This window comes from Schistocerca piceifrons, chromosome 2 (assembly GCF_021461385.2).
Source record: "Schistocerca piceifrons isolate TAMUIC-IGC-003096 chromosome 2, iqSchPice1.1, whole genome shotgun sequence".
NCBI classification, from domain to species: Eukaryota; Metazoa; Arthropoda; class Insecta; order Orthoptera; family Acrididae; genus Schistocerca; species Schistocerca piceifrons.
In genome coordinates this window covers 629,918,285-629,937,613 of record NC_060139.1, presented here as the reverse complement: position 1 = coordinate 629,937,613, position 19,329 = coordinate 629,918,285, and positions in this window count along the sequence as shown.

Below are 19,329 nucleotides of genomic sequence, written 5' to 3'. Positions count from 1 at the left end.
AGGTGCCCTGACATCATCGTTTGTCACAGTTCGTATGATTATATCGTGAATTAGATACAGGACGAGTAAGTAACGGTTTGTTGCATTAATTTTGGAAACCAGTGTACTTCGTACTGTCGCTAAAAACGAGTCCACAGCCTTCCCAACAAGCGTTCAGTTACATAAACGCCAGGCCTCGTGATCGAATCTCGCTGCTGACAATTGTTTTTATGCCCATGTAATTCAATCAACAGATTTATCATCACTCTGAAAATGATCTATTTCTAATGAGTCATTTACTATTTTCATAATCTGTGCGCTGAAAACAGCAGAAATTTCTTTTCGTAATGAGAATGAAATTCAAAAAATACACGAGAACGTTCATCCATATCAGATAGACATTTATATTATTTTGTCTACATTTGTGACATGTACGAGAATCTGTAGTCTGTATAATATAGGAAGCACTGCACAAATCAGGATGACACTGATCGTAGAAATATGGAAAACAGTAATTATTGCGACATATGGAACATGTAACGAACGCCGAATTCTTGCATCTTTATAGTTTTTCCAATGTGTCTATTGTAAAATAAACTTGATTTAGATTCATAAACGGTTTTCGGTCATCACACCGTTTCGTGGCGTAGCACGAATACTGATGCAGATAGCTGACAGTTTACGATAGATTGAATTTTTATACAATCTTCTACGGGAAATATCTCTCTATTCTGTTCCATGATATACGCGCAATTTTGTAGTCACTTTATGAGCTTCCTTACCTGCCTGTAAAAATGAATGTAGCCAGACTGCATCAGCAGAGTACATTTTTGAGGAATTACTTTAATAGTGTACGTGTGTAGACTATCTCCATCTTGAGAACTTTACGTGAGAATTAAAAAAAGAAAAAGAAGCATAGACAGCGGGATTCGATCCCGAGACATCGCGCTTATTGAAACGATACGCCAACTCGCCCTACTGCGGTCTCCTTAAATACTAGCAGCCATACAAAGTATACAAGAAAATCCGATTTACTCTAAAACGATTGGGAGCTGCGTCTTCCTGCTCACACATGTTGATATCGTAGCCGTGCCCTACACACGCTGTCAGTGTGGATCAAATCGGTGAGGATAAGTTCATACGGTCCCCATGTAAGCGGCGAAGTCTGACGCCGATACGCTATGATGCCCCACAGCTCCGTTCTGCACTACTCTGTCTGCACTGCGTTCCCACACAGAAAAGGCCGAAATAGGAAGACCTATCGTAAGACTGATAAGGCAAAAATATTGCGTAATTTATTTCTGCTGGTCTAATGGCACTGGTCTGCAAGCTTGGTCTTTCGCCATTTGTTAGATACATTTCACCTTTGATGCTCTTCGACAATCACAAGTACACTTAAGACAAAAACACCGACGCACAACAAAGGAATTTGCCGAAAGGTAGGGAAGTGGTTCGCATGTAAGCGGCGCAGTCTGACGCCCATACGCGATGATGCCTCAGCAGCTCCGTTCTGCACTGCTCCGTGTGCACCCCATTCCCACACAGACGTAGATTTACAGACAAGAGAATGATTACAACTTCGGAAAAATTCGATGATTCATTCAAGAGAAAGAGTCTCGCAAACTGAAGAAGTCAATAACGTGTTGGCTTGCCTCTGGCCCTTATGCGAGCTGTTATTCGGTCTGGCACAGATTGACAGAGTTCTGCATCTACATCTACATCTACGTGATTACTCTGCTATTCACAATAAAGTGCATGACAGAGGGTTCAATAAACCACCTTCATGCTGTCTCTCTACCGTTCCACTCTCGAACGGCACGCGGGAAAAACGAGCACTTATATTTTTCCGTGCGAGCCCTGATTTCTCTTATTTTATCGTGATGATCATTTCTCCCTATGTAGGTGGGTGCCAACAGAATATTTTCGCAATCGTAGAAGAAAACTGGTGATTGAAAATTCCTGAGAAGATCCCGTCGCAACGAAAAAGGTCTTTGTTATAATGATTGCCACTCCAATTCACGTATCACGTCTGTGACACTATCTCGCCCTATTTCGCGATAATACAAAACGAGCTGCCCTTCTTTGTACTTTTTCGATGTCATCCGTCAGTCCCACCTGATTCGGATGCCACACCGCACAGCAGTACTCCAGAACAGGGCGGACAAGCGTAGTGTAAGCAGTCTCTCTGGTAGACCTGTTGCACCTTCTAAGAGTTCTGCCAATGACGTCCGTGCCAAATTCCGTCCAATCAGCGTGTTAGATCGTCAAAACTCCAGAGCTGGTAGCAGAGCCCTGCCCACAATGCTCGAAACATTCTCAATTGGGGAGATATCCTACTATCCTGCTGCCAAGGTAGCGTTTGGCAAGTATGAAGACGAGCAGTTGTTGAAATGTAAGCTCAGGATGGGTTGTCATGAAGGACAACAAAATAGGGCGTCGAATTTCGTCTACGTACCGCTGTGCTGTAAGTGTGCCGGATGGTGACTAAGGGGGATCATGTACGAAAAGAAATGGCGCCCCAGACGATCATTCCCAGTTCATGGGTTGTACAACGGGCGACAGTCAGAGTGGTATCCCACCGCTGTTCGGATCATCTAAGAATGTTTTCGCTGGTCATCGGGGCACAGTCAAAACGAGATTCATCACTGAAGACAATTCTACTCCAGTCAATGATATTCCAGGCCGGAGAAGTGTACGGAGACGCCCTAGACAGCGGTAAGATATCAATATGACTGCCGCCTGCCATGCTGCCCAACAATCAGGAATGCGATTTCTTTGATTGTCATCCGTGGCACCCTTAAAGCACAGCGGTACGTCAACAATATTCTACGCCCGTTTTTATTGCCCTGCATAGTAAGCCATCCTGGGCTGTAATCGAGCGAGGTGGCGCAGTGGTTAGCACACTGGACTCGCATTCGGGAGGACGACGGTTCAATCCCGTCTCGAACCATCCTGATTTAGGTTTTCCCTGATTTCCCTAAATCGTTTCAGGCAAATGCCGGGATGGTTCCTTTGAAAGGGCACGGCCGATTTCCTTCCCAATCCTTCCCTAACCCGAGCTTGCGCTCCGTCTCTAATGACCTCGTTGTCGACGGGACATTAAACACTAACCACCACCACCACCACCACCACCACTGGGCTTGTATTTCAGCAAGATAATGCCCGCCGCACATGGCGAGAGTTTCTACTGATTGGTTCGTGCTTCCCAAATCCTATCCTGGCCAGCAAATTCGTCATATTTCTCCCTAATTGAGGACGTTTAGAGCATTATAGTCAGGGCCGTCCAACCAGCTCGGAGTTTTCACGGTCTAACGCGCCAGTTGGACAGAATTTGGCACACTATCGATGATAAGGACATCCAACAACTATATCAATCAGTGTCAATTTGTTTATCTGCACATGTACATCACACCTACCGATTTACGTCCCTTTCGAATATTTTTTCGTGGTGTGTCTTTCTTTTTTTTGTCTTAGTATGTATTCAGAATGTTCAAATGTATGTGAATTCCTAAGGGACCAAACTGCTTTCCGCGCTGTGGCTGATGCAATGGCCGACATACCGCTCAGGACTACCAGTTCGTGACTTCGCCGGATCTCTGGACAAAGTACACCAAGCTAACTCTAAACTAATTGACTTGCATACTAGTTAAACTAACTTAAACTAACTTATGCTAAGTACAGCACATACACCCATGCCCGAGGGAGGACTCGAACCTCCGGTGGGAGGGGCCGCGCAGCCCGTGACACAGCGCCTCAATCCACGCGGCCACTCTGCGCGGCTTAGTATATATTAACAGTTATAAACAAAGAAATGATAAACAACCAGTTAAATACACAAAAGGAAAATAATCAGTACCTACGTTTTCCAACCAGTCAATTAGTTTAGAGCTAGCTTGGTGTACTTTGCCCAGAGATCCGGCGAAATCACGAACTGGTAGTCGTGAGCAATGTTGATGTATGTCGGCGATTGCTGCAGCCACAGCACAGAGAGCCTCGGCATCCCCAGCTGCAGAGTGGAACGGCTCTTTTCCTTCTTCCACTCCAGATTTCATTCACAATTTGTGAAATTTAAAAGTCTGTGGTCGCAAAAGAAGTTACTTTTATTTTCACCGGTTTGGATCTCATACGATCATCATCAGACATGTCTTGAAAATACAAAAACAATATGCAGTTTTTTGGTGATTATAGACAGTCCATATTTCTAAAAATTTAAACAAGCGTTCCCTGAGAGTTTCGCTGTGATTTATGTTACGTTTTACGATTCTATTCAACTTGCTCCAGGCAACACGAAGAATATTGAAACCTGAAAGTTTGTTTACCGCGTTCTCGACTCACAAGATTTCTTGCTGGGGTGAAGATGACTGTACTGATTTCCGGTTGCAACAGAATTGAAAGTACTGGCTATCAGGCTAATGGTTCGTCAGTTAATATGTGTGACACAATACGATACAGATTGTGATCTTACTTTTAACCAAATGTTTGTAAATATTCTTGTTAACAATATCCTCGCTAATTACCTGCTCCTCTGACACCAAACTCAATGACAATCTGTTGCACTTATCTTGTAGCCTGTTGTTATGACAGTTGAAGGCCAACACCTATTTTCATTTTCGTCTCGAGGCCATTTGAAACATCCCCAAGCACACATTCTGTTCACGGTTACTGGTCCCTGTCTTGCCCCAACATCATATCCATCTTGTCGTTGTTAACGTTATGTTTGTGCATTGCTCCATTTTACTACGATAAAACTTTTCCTGTTAATTACTTGCGAATGGTCGCAGCAGACAAATCTATTTCATCTTAGGTGTGTATATGTACACATTTCCGTATAGACATCGTTTTATTCACTGTAAGTATTTCTTCCGCCTTGGGGCAATGAACTATACTACCAACAGATGAGATGGCTCTGAGCACTATGGCACTTAACTTCTGAGGTCATCAGTCCCCTAGAACTTAGAACTACTTAAACCTAACCAACCTAAGGACATCACACACATCCATACCCGAGGCAGGATTTGAACCTGAGACCGTAGCGATGGCTCTGAGCACTATGGGACTTAACTTCTGAGGTCATCAGTCCCCTAGAACTCAGAACTACTTAAACCTAACCAACCTAAGGACATCACACACACCCATGCCCGAGGCAGGATTCGAACCTGCGACCGTAGCGGTCACGCGGTTCCAGACTGTAGCGCCTAGAACCGCTCGGCCACCCCGGCCGGTTACTACCAACAGTTTGGTAAAAATATAACATAATATACACAGATGTATCACACTATAAATAGTTTGAACAATGATTTTTATTTTACAATTTCCACTGACATGCTACACAGCTCTTCCAGATGCCTCCAGATCGGCAGCACACAGTTCTGTTGCATTCTGCTCAGTATCTGAGCTGCGAATTGTTGGTAGCATTCAACAGCTTCGCTTGCTGACCTTCCTTTACTAAATTCATTGCATCCTTTAGACCTACTCTCTATATTTATGTAACAGGTCATGTTATAATTTTTCAAAGTTGTTACATGTTTCCATTGATTAAAAATTTGTATCTCATTACATTAATAGAAATAATAATAACAAAGTAATGGTCAAAGAATTAAGTTTTTCCTCGGAGTCTTTTGCTGCGGCATCCCAGAGAAAATCTTCTAGGTTTTCAGGCCACATCATTTTGAATAAAACGCTCAAGCTTTCGATGATTACCTCCATTATTGTCATCAGGAGTAAATACGCCTGGCTACCCAGCTGGCGCAATTTTGCGCTTATGGAGGCACGATTGTAGTATGTGGCACAAATCAGAGATGGTCGATACTACGTGTCTGTAGAAGGTGAGTTGGGCAGCTCACAGCAACTCTGGCCCAATGTGGAACTGCGGCCGCGGGAAATATGGGCCCCACAAGGAACTTGTGGTATCACACTAGTTGCTCTGCTGGACGTACATCGCGACATACATCCGAGTCCAGGGAGCAAATGAGTATGTCAATGACAATGTAGCCAATGAATATCGAGAGTGTGAGTCTATTTAAATGCGCAGCTATGAAGTATTAAATTGTCTCAAATAGTAACTATCTCCCTACAGGAAACAAACTCTGCAGGTCGTAAGACTTGCAGTGTCATGTGCTGTGACACACACCGCAGGCTCTGTACCCGTCTTTGGATATCAAGGCTTGGAACTGCTGCGATCTGCCCAACTCGTCTTCCCAGCACGAGTCACCTCGGCCCTCTCTGATTGGTGCCTACACAAGCGGAAAGTCATGTCAGCCCCGGCAGCCGGTGTTTTTAATCCTGGTGACGATGGTGGAGATAGCCAAAGAAAGCTCGAGTGTTTTATTTGAAATGACACGGCTAGAAAACCGAGAAGATTTCATTCAATGAAGTATTGCTGATTGTGGGAAATCACTACAGGCCAGGTCTTCAGTGTTGCATGACTTGCAATAGCGGTTGAATGTTGCACCCGCTGCTCCGTATGCCATTTCGGAGGGCAACTTCCAGTACTAACGGCCCTTCTTGCAGTAAAGTGACAATGCGCGATGCTGCCCTTCGAGGCATGTTGACAGACTGAACTGTATACAAAAGCCTCGTAGTGCTGTTCGTGACTGGAGTCACCTCGTTCTGCTGAACTGTAGTGAGAATGATGGTTTTTTTTTTACGTTGTGGTATCCTGTGGTCGAAAGAGTGTTCAAAAACAGGTTTCTGGTTACAAAAAACACAAAGTATACAAATGATAGGCTGGTACAAATATTTATTGCGCAGTTTATACTGGATGGAGAAAAAAATTGCCTCATTAGAAGGTCAGGGCGGGATAGGGGATGCCAAATCGAACAAAATTGCTCCGAAAAACCACATGTTGAAAACGCACCGTTGTGGAGCTACGATGTTAAATCGACAGCCAATCAGTGACGAGAGCGTGGAACTGTGTGCATTTAAACTAGCCCCTGCTAAGAACTGGTACGTTAACAATCGCAGCTGCTGATTAAATTGCCGGCTGCGGTGGCCGAGCGGTTCTAGGCGCTTCAGTCCGGAACCGCGCGACTGCTACGGTCGCAGGGTCGAATCCTGCCTCCGGCATGGATGTATGTGATGTCCTTAGGTTAGTTAGGTTTACGTAGTTCTATGTTCTAGGGAACTGATGACCTCACATGTTAAGTCCCATAGTGCTCAGAGCCATTTGAACCATTTTTTGATTAAATTAGCTGAAGGTACTTGTTGTAGCTGAAGTCAAAGCTAGACAAAATTTAATTTTCTATACATGACTGATTACATTAGACTCGATTTTTTTGTTCTGTTTATTGAATAAAGCATGGTCATTAAACCAACCACGCTAAAAGTAAGACTGTCAACATGTGTTACCGTAAAGTGCAATTTTATTAATAATGAAATTTAAATGTCACCCGTTTTAAATTCTGATGATGTTTAGACAGTTATCGTAAGTATTACTATACATCGGCAAGCGTAGACTAAGGTGGAAGAGGAAACAGGAACTGAATTATAAACACTCTTCTGAAATCACAGCAAATTCTTGAAATTCCTTGCCTCCAACATCGCTAGAAAGTTAATAGGGTCGAAGAAATGATTGGCGGACCCTCCCGAACATTCTACGAGTGTCCAGAAAGATTGTCATGGCCTCGAAATTTGTTTCGATCAGCTCTGGTGTCTGGTAGATGCTGTTTTTCATAAAAACTCACACAAAAAACGCCAGTGATGCTAAATCGGGCCATCCTGGTGGCCATTATCGGGGACTACCGAGACCATGCGACCAGCACTCATCAACCATATTGAAATGCGGTGGAGCACAATTCTTACAACTATATCGTTCGGCGTGTGAGGAAAGGAACATCTTCCAACAGTACGGGTAATTACACTTGCAAAAACTATAAATACATTTGTCGATGAGGTAGAATGAAAAATGCAATCAAGTCGTCACGGACACCTCCAAGGCCAAACATTTACCGAAAATCTTTCCTCGTGATGATGTTCTTGAATGTAGTGGGGATTTTCATACGCCTTCTGGTGGAGATTCGGGACATCAAATATTGTTAACTTTGTAAAATAGCCTCATCCGTAAAGACGAAAAAGCAAGAAAAATTCACATTGTTTAGAAGCTGGTGTCACCTTGATGCCCAGGAAAAAAAATAAATAATCTATTTTCAAGGCTTGGATCTCCTGTCCGTGGTGAGGATGTACACCGTACGTATTCATTCGCGACATTCGAAACAAGCAGACGATTGACATTTGCATCCGTATCCGTACGTCTACATCTTTACTCCACATGCCATGTCACGATGTGTGGAGAAAGGTACTTTATGCAGCCGTGTCACTTCCCCCTTTTCCGATACCAGTCAGTAATGGTTCGCAGGAGACGACTGCTACTGAGCCTCTACGTAGGCTCGAATCTGTGTGATTTTATCTTCGTGGTCTTTTCGCGAGATGTACGTAGGAGGATGCAATATATCGGTTGACTATTCTAGCAACGTACGCTCTCTGAACTTCAACAGAAGATCATACTGTGATGCGAACGCCTCCCCCCCCCCCCCCCCCCCCCCCCCTTTGCAGCGTCTGGTACTGGAGATGGCTGAGGGTCTCCATGACACTTTCGAACTTACTAAATTAACCTGCAACGAAACACGCTGCTCTTCTTTGGATCTTCTCTGTTTCCTCTACAACTTCTATTTAGTATGGATCCCATACTGAAGAACAATATTCAAGTTTTGATCGGACGAGTGTCGTAAGCTACTTCCTTTGTTGATGGACTATATCTCCTGAGGATTCTTCCAATGGATCTCAGTCCGGCATCTGCCTTACTCGCTATTTCAAATTTCTCCACAAGCATACTCCTAGATATTTTATGAAAGTCAATGCTTCCAGTGATTGTTCTGCAATTTTGTAATCATACAATAAACCATCCTTACGTCTACGTATTTGCAGTACGTTACATTTGTATGTGTTCTGGGCTAATTGCTCTCCTTGCGCTAAGCTTCGGTGCTCTGGAGGTCTTCTTACATGTTGCTGCAATTTTCTAGCATTACAACTTCTCCGTAACCGCGAGAAGCCTTGTGGAACTTCCGAGGTCATTTATATGTATTGCGAAAAGTAATGGTTGTATAACACGCCCCTGGGGCATGCCCGAATTTACCTTTACGTGTGAAGACTTCTCTCCATTCAGAATGATATGCTGTGTTCTGTTTGCTAGAAACTCTTCAATCCAGCGACACAGCTGGTCAGATATTCCTATTTTGTTCATTAGGAAACATTGTTGAACTGTATAGAATGCCTTCGGGAAGTCATGGAACATGGCATCTATTTGGGCGCCTCCATCTCTACTGCTTTCTGGGTTTCGTGGACGGACAGTGCGAGCTGTGTTTCGCGCGATCGTTGTTTCTGAAACCTATGTTGATTCCTATTCTAGAGAAATATCATAACATGTGAGCATAAAACATATTCCAAAATTCTACAACAAACAGACGTGAGAGATATACGAGTAGGCGTATAGTTTTGTGCGTATAGTTCGACGACTCATCTTCAAAATGAGAATGACCTGCAGCTTTTTTTTCCAATCAAGAACGCTTCCTTCCTCCGGGGACCTACAATGTGCACTGCCGCTAAAAGAAGAGCAAGTTTTCGCACACTCTGTGTAGAAAACTACTGGTATCCCGTTAGGTCCAGTGGTCTTTCATCCGTTGAGCGACTTCAGTTACTTTTGTGCGCAGCGGCCGCTTATTTCGATATCTGTCGTTTTGATGTTCGTGCAACGAACAGTTTTGGAAAAGTTTAGTATTTAGGTCCTATCTCTGTAATCTCCCTTATCGATGTCATTACAGTCACAGAGTGTTAGAGCAGGTGGCTTCGATCCGTTCGCTGACTTAAGATGAGAACAAAACTTTTCAAGATTTTTTGTCTAATCGGTTGAAAAATGGTTCAAATGGCTCTGAGCACTATGGAACTTAGCATCTGAGGTCATCAGTCCCCTAGAACTTAGAATTACTTAAGCCTAACTAATCTAAAGACATCACACACATCCATGCTCGAGGCGGGGTTCGAACCTGCGACCGTAGCGGTCGCGCGGTTCCAGACTGAAGCGCCCAGAACCGCTAGGCCACACCGACCGACTCTAATCAGTTGATTAGACAAAAACTCGTTGAACACTTCACGCATGGTTCTCCTTACAGCAATTTTGGCTTATTTCAGTTTTTTCCCCCTTGAGAATTTGGCTACGTTTAAATTTGCATTGAAACCCTCTTTGTTTTGGTAGCAGCTTTCTAACACGGTTGTCGAACCACGGCGGGTTTTTATCACAATATTTTTTAGCACATGTCTGTCTACATCTACATGTACATGGATACTCTGCAAATCACATTCAAGTGCCTGGCAGAGGGTTCATCGAACCACCTTCACAATTCTCTATTATTCCAATCTCGTATAGTGCGAGGAAAGAATGAACACCTATATCTTTCCATACGAGCTCTGATTTCCCTTATTTTATCATCCCTATGTAGGTCGGTGTCAGCAAAATATTTTCACATTCAGAGGAGAAAGTTGGTGATTGGAATTTCGTGAGAAGATTCCGTCGCAACGAAAAACGCCTTTCTTTTAATGATTTCCAGCCCAAATCCTGTATCATTTCTGTGACACTCTCTCCCCTATTTTGCGATAATACAAAACGTGCTGCCTTTCTTTGAACTTTTTCGATGTATCCCCTCAGTCCTATCTGGTAAGGATCCCACACCGCGCAGCAGTATTCTAAAAGACGGACAAGCGTAGTGTAGGCAGTCTCCTTAGTAGGTCTGTTACATTTTCTAAGTGTCCTGCCAATAAAATGCAGTCTTTGGTTAGCCTTCCCTGTTGTGTCTAGACAAGACAGCCTAGACACAATGAGAGGAAGCCGAAAGGCATGCGCTAAGTTAAAGCAGGAGGGCGTGAGGTCTGAAACAGGATACGTAATGAATGCTATAAAGAAAAGTACGTAGCTTCGGGAATACTTAACTTTAATTCATCCTTTTGGTACATCTGGAGATTGTGGCGATACAAGTGAGACTCTTTAGATACATGCAATGTTACTAATGGCGCCTTGCTAGGTCGTAGCCATTGACTTAGCTGAAGGCTATTCTAACTATCTGCTCGGCAAAGGAGCGAGGCTTCGTCACTGTAGTCGCTAGCTACGTCGTCCGTACAACTGGGGCGAGTGCTAGTAAGTCTCTCTAGACCTGCCGTGTGGTGGCGCTCGGTCTGCTATCACTGAAAGTGGCGACACGCGGGTACGACATGTACTAATGGACCGCGGCCGATTTAAAACTACCACCTAGCAAGTGTGGTGTCTGGCGGTGACACCACATTCCTCCCCCGCAAATCGGCGAACGGTCGTGTTATAAGGCTTCCGCCCGCCGTGGGGAGGACCCCATGTTGACGTATGCGATGAGGTGGGGAGCCTAACAACAGGCGAGGCCGTGCCACCCGCACCCGGCCATTCGGTCCGAGGGGATCTAGGAAACGCCTGAAAACCTAGTCCAGGGCGCACGTCAACGTGCGGTGTATGCGCCCGTAAAGAGACAGGAGGGGCCGAAGGGTCGACCTCCATTGCATCGGGGCACCCGACGCGCGAAGACGCCATGGGGTCCGGAGCGGGCAAGACTTTCATGGCGGAGGACGGCTGGTCACGGGAAGCGATCGGCGGCGCGTGACCCAGGGAGGCGCTTGGCGGCTGCAGCGAAGCGTCCACTGCGGGCGGCGCCGGCTGGAGGACAGGCGGCGGCGGCGGAGGCGGCAGCGGCGCGTCGTCATGGGGCAAAATGAAAGGCATCGTCGGTAACACCTGGGGATGAGGCGAGCTAGTAGATGGGTCCCCAGGGCGCTGACCGAAGGGCACTGTCGCTGAAAGCAGACGGGGAGCGGCAGAACCCGTGCGACGACAGAGGCGCAGCTGATTGAGATGCCGATGCACCTCACCAGAGGCCCCCAAAACCAAATATATCGCGCGGCCGAGGCAGCGAAGAATGCGCCCTGCGAGCCAACGCCGTGAACCTCGATAGTTGCGATAGAATACAACGTCGCCTGGAGCAAAAGCATAAGTCTGCCACTGCACAGGAACCTGATGCGGCGGATGCAGCAAAGACTTCAAGGTTCGATGAGGACGACCGTGGAGCAACTCAGCCGGCGAGCGACCATCTCGGGGCTGAGAGCGATACGAAGACAAAAAGAGCAGCAACGCGTCCTCCCGAGAATGCAGCTCTTTCAACTTCAACATCTGTGACTTGAAAGTCCGGACCAATCGTTCAGCGGCACCGTTTGACTATAGACATGTTAAACAATTGAAATAAATCTAAACCAAACAAGTTCACTGCAGAAGAACGAAGAACGTAAAATGACACAAGTTTTGTTTGTCCCTTGTATGTTGCAAGAAGAGTGCACTGTCCTAACACAGGTATATGCTGTCCTGAATAACTATGTAACTTAACATTCGCGGCACCCAACGGAGGTTTGCCCAGTTGTTGGTACGTGTCGTGATTGATCAATGGAACTGCAGCTCCGGTATCGAGCTGGAATGGGATCACTTTGCCTTCAAAGTCCAAGTCTACAAAAAGTTTATTGTCCTGCCGACGACAAGAGCGACTTTCTCGTGCAATTTGAACTGATACAGGTACAGAAGCACTTGCGACCTGACGAGATTTCCGTCGACGTCGACGCACACGTTTTGTGGGACGAACACAGTCACTGTTAGAGAAAGGGACACTGGACGGGGTGGAATTAACTACATGAATGTCCATGGGCGAAGGTCCACGAGCCTGAGTATCCTTGGTTCGATTCCGGCGCGAAGCAAAGGGCCTGGAATGATGAAGAGTGTCTGATCTGAGCTTTTTCTGGCAAACACTTTGAACATGTCCTTTTTTATTACAGTAAAAACAAATAGCTTGGCGTGACGGGCAATTGTCACGCGAATGTCTAGTAGCACACCGCAGGCATGATTTCACCGCATTTGTATACTGGCGCGGCACACCTGGTTTAGAGCATGGCGGCAGCTGCGTGGACGTGCGCGAGGGCAGTTTACCGGGACATGCAGCGCGCCCGGCGGGCCGGTTAATGTTACACACGGCTGGCGAAGTTGCAAATAATTCCTGAACAAAGTCAAGCGTGTCTTGTCTATCCAATATGTCTATCACTTGTTGAAGGGAGGGATTGACGAGTTTCAAAATCTGTTCCCGTATGCGAACATCAGAAACGTTCTGTACTATTGCATCACGTACCATTGTATCTGAATAAGGGAGTCCACATTCACACTCAAAAGCACAATCCCGAGTAAGGCATTGCAATGTTACAACCCACTCCCTATTAGTCTGACCGGCCGTATGTTTCGTACGAAAGAACGTATACCTTTTTGCAATGACATTTACTGTTTCATTGAAATAGGCATCTAACGCCGACAAAATTTCTTCGTATGACAGAGTTGCTACGTCGCGTCGGGGAAATAATTTCACTATCACACGGTACGTTTGCACCCCTACACACGCCAATAAATGAGGCTGCCGCTCGTTACCTTGAATTCTGTAGGCGGCGAGATGAAATCCAAATTGGCGTGACCACTCCGTCCAGGATTCCATAGCTGGGTCAAATGGCCTAAAAGGTGGTGCAACTGCATGTTGTGGCTGCGGTAGCGGTGAAGTGGCGGCTGCCGCATCGTTTTGCAGCGCACGTTGACCCTGGACGAGCTGTCCAAGGGCATCCAATAACGCCTGCGTCTGCTGATTCTGCAAGCGATAAAATTCGGACAGTACATCTGGCGAAGCCATGTCACAAGTAAATGTAAGCAATGAGAAAGAACAAGACCCTTTCCGCCATTAGTAACATTGCATGTATCTAAAGAGTCTCACTTGTATCGCCACAATCTCCAGATGTACCAAAAGGATGGATTAAAGTTAAGTATTCCCAAAGCTACGTACTTTTCTTTATAGCATTCATTACGTATCCTGTTTCAGACCTCACGCCCTCCTGCTTTAACTTAGCGCGTGCCTTTCGGCTTCCTGTCATTGTGTCTAGGCTGTCTTGTCTAGACACAACATTTTTTGGCGACGAGTCTACGTAAAGGGTCTTGTTCTTTCTCATTGCTTACATTTACTTGTGTCATAGCTTCGCCAGATGTACTGTCCGAATTTTATCGCTTGCAGAATCAGCAGACGCAGGCGTTATTGGATGCCCTTGGACAGCTCGTCCAGGGTCAACGTGCACTGCAAAACGATGCGGCAGCCGCCGCTTCACCGCTATCGCAGCCACAACATGCAGTTGCACCACCATTTCGTAATTTTCAAGCAGACGAGGAAACATGGACGGAGTGGTCACGCCAGTTTGGATCCCATCCTCATCGCCAAAAAATGTTGTGTCTAGACAAGACAGCCTAGACACAATGAGAGGAAGCCGAAAGGCACGCGCTAAGTTAAAGCAGGAGGGCGTGAGATCTGAAACAGGATACGTAATGAATGCTATAAAGAAAAGTACGTAGCTTCGGGAATACTTAACTTTAATTCATCCTTTTGGTACATCTGGAGATTGTGGCGATACAAGTTAGACTCTTTAGATACATGCAATGTTACTAATGGCGCCTTGCTAGGTCGTAGCCATTGACTTAGCTGAAGGCTATTCTAACTATCTGCTCGGCAAAGGAGCGAGGCTTCGTCACTGTAGTCGCTAGCTACGTCGTCCGTACAACTGGGGCGAGTGCTAGTAAGTCTCTCTAGACCTGCCGTGTGGTGGCGCTCGGTCTGCTATCACTGACAGTGGCGACACGCGGGTACGACATGTACTAATGGACCGCGGCCGATTTAAAACTACCACCTAGCAAGTGTGGTGTCTGGCGGTGACACCACATTCCCCACAACATTTTCTATGTATTCCTTCCAAACTAAGTTGTGCGTAATTGTAATACCTAGGTATTTAGTTGAATTTACGGCTTTTAGATTAGACTGATTTATCGTGTAACGGAAGTTTAACGAGCTCCTTTTAGCACTCATGTGGATAACCTCACATTTTTCGTTATTTAGGGTCAACTGCCACTTTTCGCACCATTCAGATATTTTTTCTAAATCGTTTAGCAGTTTGTTTCGATCTTCTGATGACTTAATTAGTCGATAAACGACAGCGTCATCTGCAAACAACCGAAGACGGTTGCTCAGATTGTCTCCAAAATCATATAAATAAGGAACAGCAAAGGGCCTATAACACTACCTTGAGGAACGCCAGAAATCACTTCTGTTTTACTCGATGACTTTCTGTCAGTTACTACGAACTGTGAACTCTTCACTACGAGCCGCTTGTGTGGTACAGTGTCAAAAGCCTTCCAGAAATACGGAATCGATCTGCAATCCCTTGTCATAAGCAATCAACACTTCATGTGAATAAAGAGCTAGGTGTGTTTCACAGTAACGATGTTTCCTAAACCCATGTTGACTGTGTTCGAACACAATAAATGTTCTAAAATCCTGCTGCATATCGACGTTAACGATATGGGTCTGTAATTTAGTGGATTACTCCTACTACCTTTTGTGAATATTGGTGTGACCTGTGCAACTTTCCAGTCTTTGGGTACGGATCTTTCGTCGAGCGAAAGATTGTATATGATTGTTCAAGCGTATAGTACAGTACTGTTGAACTTTGCTCATTAATAGTAACATTTTTTGCGCTGGAGATGAAATTTACACTTTGGCCTGTCAGGTAATCTGTTTCTCGTCGCCCTTGCTAAGCAGAAAGAGCTTCGTACGTTTCATTTTATTCCTGTTTACAACCCTATTAAGTGATGCTGTAAGGGCTTAAGATCGATGATTCCCTCTTCTATGCTAACGAGTTACACCGAATCTTGAGCTGTTGCTCTGATGCTTCTTTGGTGTAAACATTTCCCCTTGCGATGGTGATCAGACATAAAGATATGGTATCGACGGCATCGTCAACCACACTCTGCACCACAACTACGGGAGAGATGGCACTTTTGAACCTCCCGTCGGGGCGCCCCCGGGCGAACGTCGCTCTTCCATCGCTCGCTGTTCCCCGTCGAATGGGGCCACGCTCACACGCCACAAGAGAATGCAAATCTATATGACCTCATTGCTCGAAATTCTGACTGGCCGGCGATCCTTTCAAGCAGCCGCATTTCAGAGCTCTGTCCAGATACAGTGCAGGGAGAGAGTTATCGACAGTAGCATGGAAGAATGTAGTGGGGAACATTACATCGAAATAGCACGACGTTGCTAAGCATTACTAACATTCACAGACATATACAGACTCCGTGACGATGTTGCGAACTTTCGTGGATGATGGAGAAGGGTAAATGTATCAACTGAGGTAGGGACCATGGTCTGGGAATGACTCAATCAAAAGTTATAAGTATGATATTATACGTCGATATCACCCCATGGTCATCTTTGCAGTTTGCAAAGGTATCTCAAGTTTCCGTTAGACGCCGATAGTGGTTGCGCGGGGTCTGGCGGACCCAATGGTACGCGCCCACTGAGTTAAACCTCCAGCATCCCTGTCCCATGAGCACCATAGGCTGCTGCAATATAGGATGGCTGGCGACAGCCACTCAGCCCACTTGCACATGGAGCCTTATCGCTACGACAACATCGATCATGCTTAGTGCAGTGAGCCTCATCCTAATTGCTGTTGTATAAGCAGGGCATTATTTGTAATGAATCTTCATACGTTTGTAGAAACACAAGTTAAGTAAACCTTTTGTTTGCGATCTGAAGTTTCCAATTCGAACAGTTCTCGGGTATCCGACCGGGTAGCGTCGTAATTTCTCCACGAAAGTCATTGACGTGCATTCTGTTTGTCGGAAACACCTCAAGAAAAATCAGTAGAATCCTGGGGAAACACAATGTGAAATGTGTATTCCGACCCCCTGCAAAAACCTTGACTCTACTGGGTTCAGTGAAAGATGACCTAGGCCTTCGAAAACCAGGCGTTTATCAAATTCCCTGTCAGTGCGAAAAATCATATATTGGGGAGACAGTCCGCACTGTAGAAGAGAGGTGCCGCGAACACAAGCGCCATACCGAATTACGCCAGGCCACTAAATCAGCCGTGGCTGACCATTGTATAAAAACTGGCCATAGTGTGGACTGAGGAAAAACAAAAATACTCTGTCAATCGTCCTACTTCTGGGACTGCGTTACTAAAGAGGCCATCGAAATCCGACTACAGGACGATCTAATTAACAAAGACAGTGGCCTTCAACTTAGGCTTGGAACCCTGCACTCAGCCTGAAGAGAAAGATGCGGTCCCAGAGATCGAGGAGCACCCCCACGGCGGCAGCAGGGAGACTGCAGACCACAGTTCAGACCCAGGCGCCGCTTCCCCCACCACCTCCAGTAGCCGCCGCACCGGCCGCACCGAAGACACCAGGAGGGGAACGGTGAAGGGGGAAACGGCTAGTATATATAGGGCGCCGGAAGGAACAGCACAGCATTCGTCAGGCACCACCTGAAGATGGCAGTGTGTACGTCTGCCGAAATATTGTGGAGAAATTACGACGCTACCCGGTCGGATACCCGAGAATTGTTCAAATCTTTTGTTTGCTGTGTTAATTTGTTCGCTAAGCAGTCCTGCTCCTGTCCAGCTTTCCTACAACGGCATTTGCCACACCACTCTGTAGTTTACCTCTCCTTACCGCTGTGTACGAAGTCGTACACAACAATAATCGAAAATCGCTCTGATATACCTGACAGTGGAATACAGATACCGGTACTGCTGAGGTAGAGTAGGCAACTTTCAGAGGTGGTAGTATGGACCGAAACAAGAAGAAAATGTCAAGTAAATATGGGACGTAAAATGCATGTCTTAAGAGCTATGAGCACCTGTTTATCTTCGATACTGTTACCATATTTGGGGGGAGGTACTATTAGATCAATGAGCGAAGCAAACAACAATTTCCACCGTGACACGTTAGCGAAAGATCTTGCTGAAAACCCGAGAACATTCTGGTCATAAGTAAAATCACGAATTATGTCGAAGGCTTCTACCCCGTCACTCGTTTAACAGTCTGGGGTCGCAATAGAAGAGAGCAAAAGCTAAAATTTTAAATTTCACGTTAAGAAATCATTCACGCAGGAGATTGTACAGATATATTGTCGTTTGGATGTCGCACAGACTGCTGCGTGTAGTACATAGAAATAGGCATCCGTGGCGTAGAGAAGCTACTGAAAGAGTTGAAAACAAGTGAGTCTCCAAGTCCAGATGGAATCTTAGTTTGGTTTTACAGAGAGTACTCTGTACTTGGCCCTTTATCGCGAATCTCTCGCCCAGCGATAAGCCCCAAGCTAATGGAAAAAAGCGCCGCATAGTAACCGATGAATATCCGTAACATCTGCTTGTTACACAATTCTCGAACACATTCGGTGTTCGAATAGAATAAATGTCTTGAGACAGAAAAGCTTCTGTTCACAAATCAACACGGATTTAGAAAGCATCGCTCGTGCGAAACTCAGCTTGCCCGTTTTTCAGTCACATCCTGCGAATCACGGATGAAGGCCAACAGGCAGATCCCATGTTCCTAGATTTACGGAAAACTTTTGACACAGTGCCAGACTGCAGACCGTTGACGAAGGTCCGAACTTACGGTTTGGGTTCCCAGATACGTAACTGGGTCGAAGAGTTTTTAAGTAATATGGAAGACGAACGCTCGAATGCGTTTCATTGGAAGAATTTTGGGAAAGTTTGTCTCAATTATAAAAGAGACGACGTATAGAAAACTAGTGATACATATTCTTGAGTATTGTTCGAGTGTTTTGGATCCCCACCAAGTCGGATTAGAGGAAGACATCAAAGTTACTCAGAGACTGGCTGCTAAAATTGTTAAACGTAGCTTCGATTACTACGCAAGTATTACGGAGATGCTTCGGGAGCCCAAATGCTAATCACTGGAGGGAAGAAGACGCTTCTTTCGCGAGGCACTATTGCAGAAATTTAGAGAACCGGCATTTGAGGCTGACTGCAGAACGATTCTACTGCCGTCCACATACATTTCGCGTAAGAACTACGAAGATAAGATGCTCGCAATTAGGGTTAATACGGAGGTTTCTAGACAGTCATTCTTCCCTAGATCTGTTTGCGAGTGGAACAGAAAAGGAAATGACTAGTACTGGTGCCCTCCACCATGCACCGTATGGTGGCTTGTGGAGAATTTATGTAGATGTAGACCAAAGTAGGAAGACAAGGCCAGAAAACACGGGCTCCAAAATGCTCAACTTAAAAGATTCGAGCACTTGTTCAGTAGAAGAAATCTATTTCACATTAGCGAAGATTAAAAAGTGCTCATAGCTCTTAAAGTATGAATTTTAGAGCCCATGTTTACTAGATTTTTTGTCTTACTTTTCCTCA